Source organism: Mustela nigripes, chromosome 14 (assembly GCF_022355385.1).
Source record: "Mustela nigripes isolate SB6536 chromosome 14, MUSNIG.SB6536, whole genome shotgun sequence".
In the NCBI taxonomy this organism is placed as follows: domain Eukaryota; kingdom Metazoa; phylum Chordata; class Mammalia; order Carnivora; family Mustelidae; genus Mustela; species Mustela nigripes.
The window spans coordinates 21,440,244-21,453,518 of NC_081570.1; the positions used below are offsets into that span (position 1 = coordinate 21,440,244).

General features: G+C 50.0%; 2 pseudogenes; both read left to right on the plus strand.

The window, feature by feature from the left end:
- The first annotated feature begins 1,521 nt into the window (after nt 1-1,521).
- On the plus strand, nt 1,522-9,816 carry LOC132002027 (DNA helicase MCM8-like; annotated as a pseudogene).
- A 436-nt stretch (nt 9,817-10,252) lies between these two features.
- On the plus strand, nt 10,253-10,779 carry LOC132002028 (serglycin-like; annotated as a pseudogene).
- The last annotated feature ends 2,496 nt before the right edge of the window (nt 10,780-13,275 follow it).

Genomic DNA, 13,275 nt, shown 5'->3' on the forward strand with positions numbered 1-13,275 from the left:
TCGGGACGCAGCAGAGTGGCAACAGCCCACAGGGGCCACGTGAACACCAATAAGGAATCTGAGTTTGTGGTGTGCTTCGTCATGCAGTGTAGACAGCCCGCGGGGACAGCCACTAGCATGGCCTGCGTGGAAAGAGGAAGTTCCCGCTCAATGGGAGCTAACTCTGATGTTCGAGCTCAGTGACAGAGTGATGGGCCTGGCTGATGTTGCCAGAGGAGAGTGTAAGAATTTCAAGTGACATGAAGCAAGACAAAATTTCTCTTTCACTTTCTAGCTGGAGCCTGAACCGTCTCGAGTCAAGGGAGGCCCCTGGCATTAAGGACCCAGGCTCCTTCCATCTTGATGCTCTGCCCTCCCGGACGTGTGGCCACCCACCTTGTCTTTGTGGTTGAAGATGCTCTCTGGCCCTCCTCCCTGAGTTTGGGGACCAACCAAGGAGAATAGGGCTGGGAAAGGGGACTGTGCTCCCCACTCCTTGTAAAGAACAGCCCCCTATGCACACATCCATGCTCCCTTCCCAGTGGTTAGAAGAAGATTGTGGGCCACACCCAGCCCAAAGAGAGGCTGGGAAATGGGTATTGGGAGACAATGAGAAGTGCTTGCTAGATACCACAGGGATGGGGCTCCTCTATTTGGTGACAAGCCAAACTGGTGATGAGGCAGTGGGGGAGTAGAGGCTGGCCCCTCTGGAGACTGGGAGTCATGGTGAGAATCCTCCAGAGCAGGCTCCTGGCGGCAAGGGAGCCCCGGAGTTGGTGGCATGCTGGTCAGCCATCTTCTGTCCTTCGATTGTGCCAAGAGAAGCCTGAGGCCCCCCCTGTCCGGCACCCAGCCCTGCAGAGAGCAACTCTCAGTCTCTCCGACTATGTGGTCGTTCCTCCCATCGCCACCCTGCCACCCTGGGCCGGTCCCAGTTCTGTCGATATCATGGAGTCAAATGCCAGCTTCCAGATCTTGAATAAAGTACTTTGTAAAGTCAAAGTAAGAAGGCACATGGAAGGTGAGTGACGTGCCCAAGGTCACACAGCTTGATCATGTATCATGTCTCCCCATTTGGCCTTTCCCCATTTCGGAGAGGCAGGACTGCAGTTCCAGGGCTGTGTACCCAGGCCTGGAGGCGGGTGGGCGGCGGGAAGGACGCCAGAGACACCGCTGGGTGCCGGGGTGCGGGTCGGGGGTGGGCTGCCTCGCAGAAGCCTGGGCGCCCCGCAGGCGGGGCTCGGCGGAGGTCTGCGTTGGCGCCACCTGGCGGCGAGGCCCTGCACCTGCGCCCGCGCAGCCCCCGTCCAGCCCGCCCGCGCGCCTCTCTTCCCTGTGCGCAGCCGCCGCGTTTGCAGCGGAGAAGCCGGGCCCAGTCCCCATCCGGAGATCCTGGGAGCGCACGTGTGCTCCCCGGGGCCCCATCCAGGCTAACGGGCCTCCCTCGGATAGAAAGGACTCGGCCTAGGGAGGCCGGGTGCGCGGGACAAAACCCGGTGGGGTGTGGGGGGAGTCACATTTACCCCGCGTGGAAGCCCCTTCATGGCGCTGCTGGAACACGGGCTTCCGTGTCCGCAGCACAGGAAACTGAGGCACAAATGGTAAGTGACAGAACTGGGCTGGGCCCCAAGACTGCTTGATATAAACTCAAATGCTGGCCCTGGGTTACCTGCCCCTGACTCTGCGGTGCTCCTCAACCCCAAGCTTGCCTAGACCAGCCCCTAGCTTGGGTATCCAGCCTAAGCCTATAGAAGTTTGTTTTTTTATCAGACACGTCACAATCCTGGGATGTTTGCGATGATCACAGGACCCCTGCAAAGGGGACCAGACCCGGCGAGCTCCCACCCTGCACTTGGAATGCCTGACAGGCAGGGAGCAGCCAGAACCCCATGGCATCTGAATCAGCTCATGTTGGCCACCAGGAAACCAAGGAGGCTGCCAGCTGCCGTGGGTTCCAGCAGGTGCCTCCCGCTCCGTGGCGGGGCTCAAGGCCAGGTCTCTCTGACCCCTGAGCCTCCACACAGAACTGGGAGATGGGGATATGAATCACTGTCCTTATTTTACAGATGGTAAACTGTGACCCAGGGTTAAATAATTTGTCCAGGGTCACACAGCAAGAAGGTAGCAAGGGTCCTGTCCTTCCTATAATCCTTGTGTCCTCCTCTAAGACTGGGACAGTGCCCAGACCTCAGGAGGTGTCAGGCCCCCTCCACGGCCGGGTGGAGTCGGGGCTGGGTCCGAATTAGCTCAATCACTTGGCGTCCTACTGACATTTTGCAGGAATCTCACGTCTTATTCTGGTACGAAGAGAGATTCTAGTAAGAAGTAGTAACCAAGGGAGCACCTGGGTGGTTCAGTGGGTTAAAGCCTCTTCCTTCGGCTCAGGTCATGGTCCCAGGATCCTGGGATCCAGCCCCGCATCAGGGTCTCTGCTCAGCGGGGAGCCTGCTTCCTCCTCTCTGCCTCCCTCTCTGCCTACTTGTGATCTCTGCCTGTCAAATAAATAAAATCTTTTTTAAAAATAAATAGTAGCCAAAAGGACAAGGAGAAGATGTCCTCGGACAGTCACAGGTCCTGGCAGGGTCTTCACGGAGACCCCAGCCTCCCCAGTAACTAGACCGAGGCATCCCTGTGGGGCTGCCAGGCACCAGCCGTGCTGTTGGGTCCCGCACAGATTCTGGGTTTGGAAGAACCATTGATGATGCTCCAAGAGGCTCCTCAAATCTCTCACCAAGAAATGCTCAAGAGAAAGCCTTAGGATGCCTGAGGGATCATTGAAAAAATCTACAGTCAACTTCCTGGCAGCTGAAGGACAAAAATGACAGCACACGACTGTCCCTGATGGGTGTGGTCATGAATTTTTCATTTCCTTTCCAGTAATTCCAGTCTTCCCAATGAAGTTGCTTCAGTAAATGATATGTAATATCCAAGCCTTTGTGAGACTTTTCATGGAAATAAATTCCAGAATGGGGGAGGGGACTGCACATCCCTGTGGGGGCTGCGAGTGGCCCCAGGGGACTTCGGAGGCTGGCTTGAGTGGGTATCTTGTGGGTGGCCTGTCCGTCCACTTCTGTACGCCACCGCCCTGGTAAACACCTTGGTGCTTGGAGCTAGTTCCTTTGTGTCGGTCCCTCAGGGGGACAGCAGTCGGGGGTCCAAGCCCAGCAACCTCCAGACTTCCTCTTCTTTCTGGAGATCTCTGGCCATAGGTCATGATCACAGTTGTGCTGCAGGTTCCATATTGAAGGCCAGGTGTAACTCAAGGTTATGGGGATTCTAATTTGCATTTCTTCAGGAACGTTCCCCAAGGTTCTGAATAGACTCTCTAAGAAACACCCGGGGCTCCTGGAAAGTGGGACTTGCAGATAAGTATTCCATCTGTCTCAGGAAGTAAGGGATTTGGGTTCTGATAGGATCTGATTAAATCCCCACTTGCCTCGGGCTGGGCTGAGTATAATACACCTCTGGGAAAGCGGGGACACCTGATGGTCCAGCTCAGTCAACTTGCAGGAGGCAGCGTCCCCTGTTGTCACCACCAGGCAAAAAGTAGAAGGCGGCCCGCGCCCCAGGAGGCCCCAGGTCCCTTGCTCCTCCGGTCCAAAGCACACACAACTTAACAGCGACAGTTTAGTGTGGCTGTTTGAAAAGCTTATATTCGTGGAATTCAAGTCTGTGCCCATGAGGGTCGGGCTGTCTGTGTGGTCCCTGTGTGGCCTCGGGTGGCTGTGACCTGCTCGCTCCACCTGTGGGTTGCCCTGGTGCCATAGATGTGCCACGGCTTCTCCAGGTCCCTATGGGGCCCACTCCGGAAGTGCTTCTAGTTGGGGGCTGTGACCAGGACAGCGACGCAGGGCTTCTGGCCTGTGGCGCCCCCCCCCCCCAAGGGGGCCCAGCTGCTCCTGGGCCCTGGAGCCACACCCAGGCCGGGGGGGGGGGGGGGGAGGGGCTCGCCTCCTGTCTCTGTCCCGAGCTAGGACTGATTTCTGTTTCTTTGTTAGCTAGCGTGGACGGCGAAGCCCTCTGTAACTCGCTGAAGCTTCTCGGAGACTAGCCCGTGTCTGGTTCATCTTTTAAATCCTCCTCAAGACCGGCCAGCAACAGGTGGCGTCGGGGAGGCGCAGCCCGTGTCCCCTGCGCGGAGGCTGCGGGCACCAGGGCTCCCTTCCGCCCCCACCCCCAGGCGCCGGGGTTCTTGCTCGCGGTCCAGGCAGGTCCTCTGGCTTCCGCCCGGGGAAAGGAGGCGGCCCGGTGCGGGTGAGACCAGGACGCGCAGGTGTCAGGCCTCATGGGCACAGCTGCAGCTCGGCCCCCGGACCTTCCCACTTGCCCTCCGACGCCCCTGCCGCTCGCTCCTGCAGGGAGGCCGCCGGGGCCCCGCCGGGCCGGGAGTGCCGCGCTCTGACCGCCTGGGGACGGCCCCGGGGCCCCACCCCGACGGGGGCCACCAGCCTTCAGCGCCGAACTAACTCCGCGCTGGCGACAAGGACAATGTTCGTGGCGCCGCCTTGGACAGACCTCCCTCGGTGAGCACATCTCAGCTCTTCCTTCCTCCCGTTTGGTTGGGCTTTCCTCGATTTCCGCCTCCCCTCGGGTGGCTGGTCATTAGGGGGTCTGCGAGCTCCTCACTTCCTTTTCTTGCTTAAGCAAACGCAGACCGGGAAGCGCCTTGGATCAGCCGGTGAGACCCGGACGTCCCCACCGCCGCTCGGGGCTTTGGGGGTGGGGATGGGGGGGGGGGGGTCTGTCTGCCGCTGCAGCTTTGGGTAAAACGGGCTGTTTTCTAACGGGAAACTCCGAAATGCCAGTTTGACTCCTGAATGCAGTCCTTGGGGCTGTGTTCTCCAAAATCGGGCCATCTCTTTTTGCTGCCCTGCTTGGCCACAATAATTCATTAGACTCTGAAGAAAAATGACCAATGAATGAATCCATGAAGCATAACGTGTTCGGAAATTTGGGGCTTTAAGATTATGTTTGCATCTCGCTTCCATATTCGTGTGTCCACGTACGTTGTAAATGTGAGCTATCTTCTCTACCTCTGGATGGGGCTGCTAAAATTAATTTGTGGAAGAGCTCTGATATTTAGTTGGTTTAAAGACAAGTACCTGTAAGAATTGTGCATTCTAAAACTCCAGTTCCCGTGATCTGGGAAGATATTTGACATTAAAGCTAATTTAAGCTCGTTGGTTGAATGAAAATGAACATGTTGTTAGGATTGTTAACATTAGATGGAAAACTTCTGTTCTGTGTTTACTGTGAGTCCGCAGGTTCAGGTCATCTCTGCAGCAAAATTTGTTGGGAAAGGGGAAAAAAAATGGTACAACTTTGTCTAGGGGGAAAAAAATGGTACAACTTTGTCTAGTTTCTCATAGTTTTATGGGGGAATCTACAGATAATTGTGGAGAAGAAACAGGTGTAAACCATTACGAGGCATAGGTTTATCTGTTTGGCTCCTAGTCACAGAAAATGAGCACCACAGCTCACCGTGACTACTGTTCCGTAGAAACTAAGGTTTTTAAGAACTAAGAATAAATGTAATCATGACTACTAGAAATAAGAGAAACAACTCGATGCAAAGAAAGTGAGATCGGTTATTTAAAGAGGGAGAACGTAGGACGAAATCTGAACGTAAAAAGCCTAGTTGTAGGTTTGTGAGAAAGCGTCTTTGGAAGAGAATGTGTTGTGCTTGGGACTGAGAATGATTACGGAGATCGGGATGGAAAGCTTGTTAAGGAGGGATGGGCTCCCGGGGGAGGGAAAGATGGAAAAGAGCGGGCCCAGGCAGACGAGTTGCCGAGGAGCCGTATCCCACACCCAGCCGTATCCCACACCCACAGAAGCCTTTGCTGATTCTCTGGGGTTCCAAAACTTAGATTACCCTTCAGAACCGTCGTAAGTGGGGGCAAAGGGCTGGACTTTTTATACCCTCCTATTGATAGTCACTGGATGTGACCACCTGGGAAGAGGGCATGACCTTGACAAGGCAGCTGTCTTCAGTCAAGGCCGTCAGGGGTGGCATCCAGCTGCTGAGGACGGCTGGCAGCTTCTCGGCAGCAGAGAGCCCTTCGTTCCTGGTGGGGATTCTGGTCAGGACATTCCAGTACCCGCAGGAACTCAGATCCTTGCAACGCCCTGTATGTTCTTGTCTCAGGAAGTATATATCCGGCTGCCTGGGTAGCACAGTTGATGAAGTGTCCAACTCTTGATTTGGGCTTGGGTCATGATCTTGGGGTCCTGGGACTGAGCTCTAAGTCGAACTTTGCACTCAGTGCAGGGTCTCTTGAAGAGTCTCTCTCTTTCTCTCTACAATAGGTAAACAAGGGATGCCTGGGTGGCTCAGTCACTTAAGTGTCTGCCTTCGGCTCAGGTCATGATCGCAGAGTCCTAGGATCGAATCTCACATGGGGCTCCCTGCTCAGCAGGGAACTTGCTTCTCCCTCTGCCTGCTGCTCCCCCTGCTTGTAAGCACACTCTCTGGCAAATAAATAAAATCTTAAAAATAAATAAACAGATCTTAAGAAAATAAGTATATATCCATATGGGAGATGATGGGAAGGGGAAAAGGAGGGACTGCTTAATTTTTTTAAAAAAATTCATCTTATTATTGGGGTGCCTGGCTGGCTCAGTTGGTGGGGCAGGCAACTGTTGATCTCAGGGTCATGAGTTCAAACACCACTTTTAATTAGAGTTTACTTTAAAACTGGGCACCTGGGTGGCTCAGTTGGTTAAGCATCTGCCTCTGGCTCAGGTCGTGATCCAGGAGTCCTGGGATCAAGTCCCACATCAGGCTCCCTGTACAGGGGGAAGCCTGCTTCTTCTTATTCCTCTGCTCTCCCTCCCTGCTCGCTCGCTCTCTCTCTCTCTCTCGCACAAAACAAAACAAAACCCCTAAACAAATAGGGGTGTTTGGGTGGCTCAGTCGCATGAGCATCTGACCTTGATTTTGGCTCATCATGATGTCAGGGTCGTAAGATGAGCCCCATGCTGGGCTCTGCTGGGCTCTGCACAGAGCATGGAGCCTGCTTGGGATTCTCTCTCTCCCTCTCCCACTGCTCCCCTCCCCAAAACCCAAATAAACAAAATTCATCTCTTTGGAATGAATGAGCTTTGCCATCAGAAGCATACTGATATAAGATTGGAATTTATTTTTTTTCTCTCTGTTAAAATGATATTCAGGGGCACCTGCCTGGTTCAGTTGGTGGAGCACGAGACTCTTGATCTTGGGGTTGTGAGTTCAAGCCCACATTGGGTATAGAGATTACTTAAAAATAAAATCTTTAAAACGTTGTTTTTTATAATTATTGATCTACTCTTAATAAGACATTGTGAAGAAAGGTTTTTCTTTATCTGTAATGTCATCTTCCTAGAAAAACAAAGTTTCCATGTTTTGCCCTTATTAGGTCTTTGATTACTTAAAGTTGAATCTTCTCAATATTGAAAGAGCTAAGAATACTAACAACCATATAACCCTTGTATTTGCCTTTAGAATCCCTTACTGCTACTTTAGCGAAATGGATCATTAAGTATTAATTTTGTAATGATCTGTAATCCGATTTAGTCATGTGCTTTAAAATGTCCTGATATTTCTGACACATTTCCCAAAATTCAACCTTGTAAATGAAGTGTTATGCTTTGTTTGCTTACTAATTGGGCTTATATGGTGTGTCCAACTCCATGGAAAGCATTGAAATAAGCGGTAATAAACGTTCTGATAGAATATTGCGTGGGTGGATGTTGTAACTATTCCAGAATTCCTCAGGTTTTGATATGCCCTGTTATAAAGTCATCACCTGTAATTCTGATTATTAAAGTGTTATGTGTTGGGGGGGCGCCTGGGTGGCTCAGTCATTAAGTGTCAGCCTTTGGATCAGGTCATGATCCCAGGGTCCTGGGTTCGAGCCTGGCGTCGGGCCCCCTGCTCAGCGGAGAGCCTGCTTCTCCCTCTCCAGCTTCCCTGTGCTTGTGTTCCCTCTCTCTCTGTGTCTCTCTCTGTCAAAACAAACAAACAATAAAAAAACTTAAAAAAAAGTGTTATGTGTCACAAAAGTAACCAAATTTCCTTGTTGATTGCATTGTAATGAACTCTAACCAGATCTTTAACCACAGCCAGTTTTGAGGTTTTTTTGTCATTTGCAGCTGTTGTTTTAGTCAGACACTCTTGCAAATGTGTTTCCCTTTTAAGATGATTCATGGAGAGGACTGGGATAAATACAGAGCTCTGACGATTTCTGGAACCAATGGGAAGACTGCATTCAAACAGAATAAGATTTGGTAGCATGGGACTGGATGAATTGAGGAAGGCGAGTTGTCGAAGTCTCAGATGCCAAATGAGGTTCCGGAAATAATGACAAATGCATGTTCCTTTAGCACATTGGAGGCGATTATGTTAGCAAGAGTAAAAGCTAGAAAACCAAGGCTTCTGAGGATGGATGTAAGCATGGAGCATTGACGGGGTCTTTCCTAAAGATCTTTATGCCCTCCGAGAGATTAAAGCTGAAAGCCTTTTTAAACTCATTGTCAACCTGCTTTGCCCTGTCATTTTTGCTCATGAACTTTTTTTTTTTAAGTTTTATTCATTTAAATAATCTCTACACCCAGAGTGGGGCTCGAACTCACAACCCCAAGGTCAACAGCCGCACGCTCTTCTGACTGAGTCTGCCAGGTGCCCCTGCTCTTGGACTTGTTAAAGCAGGTCGGGCCGTGGCACTTTTTGGGAGAAGCCAGACATAGGCAGATGACAAAAACAGAATTTGGATTGGAGGAGACCCCCGTGTCCTTGCAGTTGGAGATGCAGGCGTGAGAAGGAGCCCGACCCCCCAGCGGTGTGCAGCCTTGCTCCAGGAGGCCTGTGTTTGTGGTTGATGGGTAACTCTTTTGGTACCTTGTTCCTCTGGAGATTTTGCTTTGGAAGCTGGTGCCCTTCTACTTGGTGATCAAAGCATTTGTGGAATAGGTGAACCTGAGAAGATAGGACAATCAACACGAAGTCTTGTTAGAAGTAAGGCAGCAGCAAAGCGACGAGGCTGGGGTGGTTGTGTAGCCTCCCTGCAGGGACTTCCGGGATTGCTGCTCCAAGTCCGGTTGCAGGACATGACAATAAAGACAAGCTGTGGGGCGCCTGGCGGGCTCCGTCGGGAGAGCATGCAACCCTTGATCTCGGGGTTGTGAGTTAGAGTCCCATGGTGGGTACAGAATTTGCTCATAAATGAAAGACCAGTGCCTTCTGAGAATTTAGAAAGGGGGAGCACGTTGCTGTCCAGATTTGACTTGGTCTTCAGGCTGGTACACTCCAAATGAGAACCATGACCCCTTACTGTCTGCACATGTGATTGCGTGAAGACCTGGAAAGCAGAGAACCGTGGCAGCTCGGTATGAATCGTCAAGATTCAAATACTTCTGGACTTGAAGTGGTTTCTGATAAAACATTATGAGAAAGATGAAAGATGGTTCCTGGAGAAACCCAGGATCCAGTCTCTACCAGCGATTGCGAAAGTACACTGGTTTTGCTTGGCAGTATGTTCCAGCCAAAGCCATCCATGGAAGCTGTTACGATTCCTCAAGATTTTTACCTTGAACTCTAGAAACAGAGCCAATGGTTACAAGGCTCACCAGTCACTACTAGGCACCTGGGATCTCTGATTCATCCAACAGAGGCCCAAGCAAGGTCAGAACGCAGAGAGGAACCAACCAAACAAAGATGCTGAGGATTTCAATGTCATCAACTTCCACAGATTGCCAAAGAGCGACAAACGTTTCAGGACGCTGATTTTGAAAATCATATTGGATCACTACATGACCAAGGTTACTTCTTGCAAAAAAAGACCCAAACTGCATAGTTTACCACCTTCAAACTGGTAAACTACGCAGGACTACCTGGGAATCTCCTGGGATTATTAAAGAATATGGAAAAAAATAACCCCCAAACTTCTGGAAGATGATATCTTGAAAGTAGTAATAGGAAAGGTGTTGATTATAATTTTTTTTAAATGACTCTTGTTTGAAACATGGCTGGGTCCCTGATATTTGTTCTTCCAGACTTAACACGTTTTTCTCTTAAGCTATCTATGACTTTGAGAAATTTGGTAAAATACTCCTTTGTCAGCACATAGAAGACATTTAACTTTTGTCCCTACTCCAGCCTTCCAAGACCCAGAAACTCTCAGTGAGTGTTCTCATATTCTCTTCTGGTCTCATTCTGATGAGGCAAGTTGGAAGGGCAGCAGTTTGGGTCGGGAGGCACAGACAGGGACAGGAGCCAGGGAGAGGAAATTGTGACATGGGTTCTGGGCAGGGTCTGAGGTTTGGGAACGCTTTCTACGAGGGACAGAGTGCACGCTGCCACATTTCCGATTCGTGAACTGAAGTGAGCTGGTCACCGTGGGGCTGCTCGTGGCTCTTGCCCTCCGCCTGGTTTTGGATTCTTCAGTTTACGGTTGTCCCATGTGGAGGGCCAAGTACTGGTGGGTTTGCTGCAGGCCTGACAGAATTCTGCAAACTGCACAGAGGAGAAGGGACCAACATTCAACCTGCTTCCCGGTGGGTGAACCCAACAGAAGCCTTCCTCCAGGGACTAACCCTGCTTCAATGACAAGACCCCAGAACTTGAATGACATCTTTCCCTTTCTGAGGACTGTTTCTGGATCAGGATCTGGAAATGGCTTCTTCACTGAAATTGAACAGGAATACCAAGCAGTAGATGAAAACAGTGATTTTCATGACAATTTTGGGCCTCTCTGGGGAAATCTGCCATCAGACAACCAGGGCTTGGGCCAAGATGGACCAGGAGAAGATCTTATTATATAAAAGAGAGGGTTTCCCATCTTGATATCAGGCAATGCATTCAGTATATTTTATGTAGCATAGTTAAATGAATAATTTTAGAACAAAAAGTTTTATAGAAATTTTAGAACATCTGAAAAAGAAGTTCAAGTTTTATCACCTTTTTTTTTTTCCTTCATGAATTCTTAAAGCTTCCTTTAGCTATCCTATTGTCTGGGAAAATACCTGTATTTCCTTTGTATCATTGTCAGCCAATATCACTATGAAATTAACTAGACTGCCCATGTCTATAAAATTGCTTTAAAGAATCATTCATACTGTTTTTTAAAAAATATTTTATTTATTTGACAGAGAGAGAACACAAGCAGGGGGAGAGGCAGGCAGAGGGAGAACCAGGGTCCCTGCTGGGCAGAGAGCTCGACACAGGGCTCCATCCCAGGACCCCAGGATCATGACCTGAGCCGAAGGCAGACACTTAACTGACTGAGCCACCCACGCGCCCCTAGACTTTTTTTAAATTTAGTTTGAGAAGCAGACTGACAGGCAAAATTTCATATCTAAGTCTTCAGAACTGACTGTGATTGTGAATCACAGGTATGTCTCTTTTATTATGAAAAACCCAGATGAAACACGTGGTGAATTTATGGAGTGGGTATTCGGCAAGTCCAGGTAAAGCACGAATTGCTCTAATGTTACCACTGGATGTGTTTGTAGAGCTGGTGGACATTGTTCAGAAGTGTGTTTCTTGTTACAACTGGAAACTGCAGACCCAAATTAAAGCACAATTGTGCTCTCAGTGCTTCATACCATTTTGCCTTTTCCCCTAGATATCTGTGTATTTTCAAATCTTACTGTATTAAAGCAGAACTAAAACAATAACAACAACAAAAAAACTAAAGCAGAACTAGAAGAAGAAGAAGAAGATGACGACACAACTGGAAGCCTGTTATGACCAAGCCTTTGACTGGAATGTCATATTTGAGAGAGACACACGCACAGACTCAGATGTGACCAGACAGCTTCAAGGAACTAAGGTTGACTTTATGGAACCAATGAGCCCTTTGGGAAAGCTGGCCTGGTCCCTGGCTTACAGGGTTCCCAGCAGCCTTACCCGGTGAGTGAGGAAGGTCATTTCCTGGCAGGTGCAGGAACCTCAGGATACTTTGGGGACCTTGAGAAGAGAAGAATTCACATGCCCGTTGCTCTATGGGCCACTCAGAAAGATCGCCAGAGACCTTCACGTTGCAAACTGGGGAGATCTATCTAGCTGCTACTGCCTGCCCCCACTCCATCGGAAGATGCTCCAAGTCAGGCCTCTAGAACAACTTAGAGGCACTGAACCTGGACAGCCTGGCAGGTAGATTTTACCGTGGTGCCAAAACCAACTGGTCATTTTTGATATTTGCTACTTCCTGTAGATTCCTGGGTAAGTTGGCTTGAAGCTTTTCCATGCATTCTGAGAAGGCCTCAGGAGTTGTCAAAACCTTTAAAATAATTCCTATGTTTGGATTGCTGCTAACAATTCAGAGTGACAAGGAGTGGCGTTTGTGCCGAAAGTCACACTAAGTGTCCAGTGCCTTGGGCATTCCCTGGAAATTACATGTTTCCTGGAAAAATGAACCATCTATTTAAAAGAACTCTGGCAAAAAGTGTGCCGTGAAGCGGACTTGGGAAAAAGCTTTGCTGGTTGCCCTACTTTGGGTAAGAGTGGCCTCTAGAAATAGGCATGTTTCAGCCCCTCTGAACCATTCTATGGAAGACGTTTTCTATACTCTTTTCATGACTTAGGCTTTCCCGATGGGGCTCATGTTAGGGAACTGGATATTCTCAGGTACCTTCAGTCTCGGGGAAATACTCAAAGTTTGCTTCAGGCAGGTTGATGAACGCCACCGATGTGCCCTTATCCCTGCCTGAACGCTGGAGACGTGGTGTCACGAAGACCGTAAGACCTGGCACGTGGAGGACCAGCTCCGCCCTCACGGGACAGGACCTCTTTGCGGTGCTGTTGACGAGCAACTCTCCGGGGCAACGGAAGAGAATTAAGTGGTGGGTTCAGCACCACATTAAGCTGGTTCCACAAGATTCCACAGGTTCCTGGCACCCTGTGAAGGAGAACATCAGAGGAATCCTGCTCTGACTAGCGAGCCGCTGAGGGACCTGAAACTACTATTTTGGAGAGCTGGTCCCAAGAAGTCAAAACCTGCTTCCTCCTCTCTCTGTCTGCCTCTCTGCCTACTTGTGATGTCTGTCTGTCAAATAAATAAATAAAATCTTAAAAAAAAAATAAAAAGATAGTGTGGCTTGAAACCAGGGACCAACAGGACGAAGAAGAACAAACTGCAACCTTTGACCCAGGCCTGTTGTTTTGGCCTAAACGCCCCAACTCTTCTGCTCTAGGGAGGTGGATTTGAGCCTTGCCTCCTGGCTCCTCGCTGGGCTGCCTCTCAAGTAAACCTTTCTCTTGCTACACATTTGATGCCTTCCTGACTGGCTTTGCTGTGTGTTGGGCAAATGACTTGA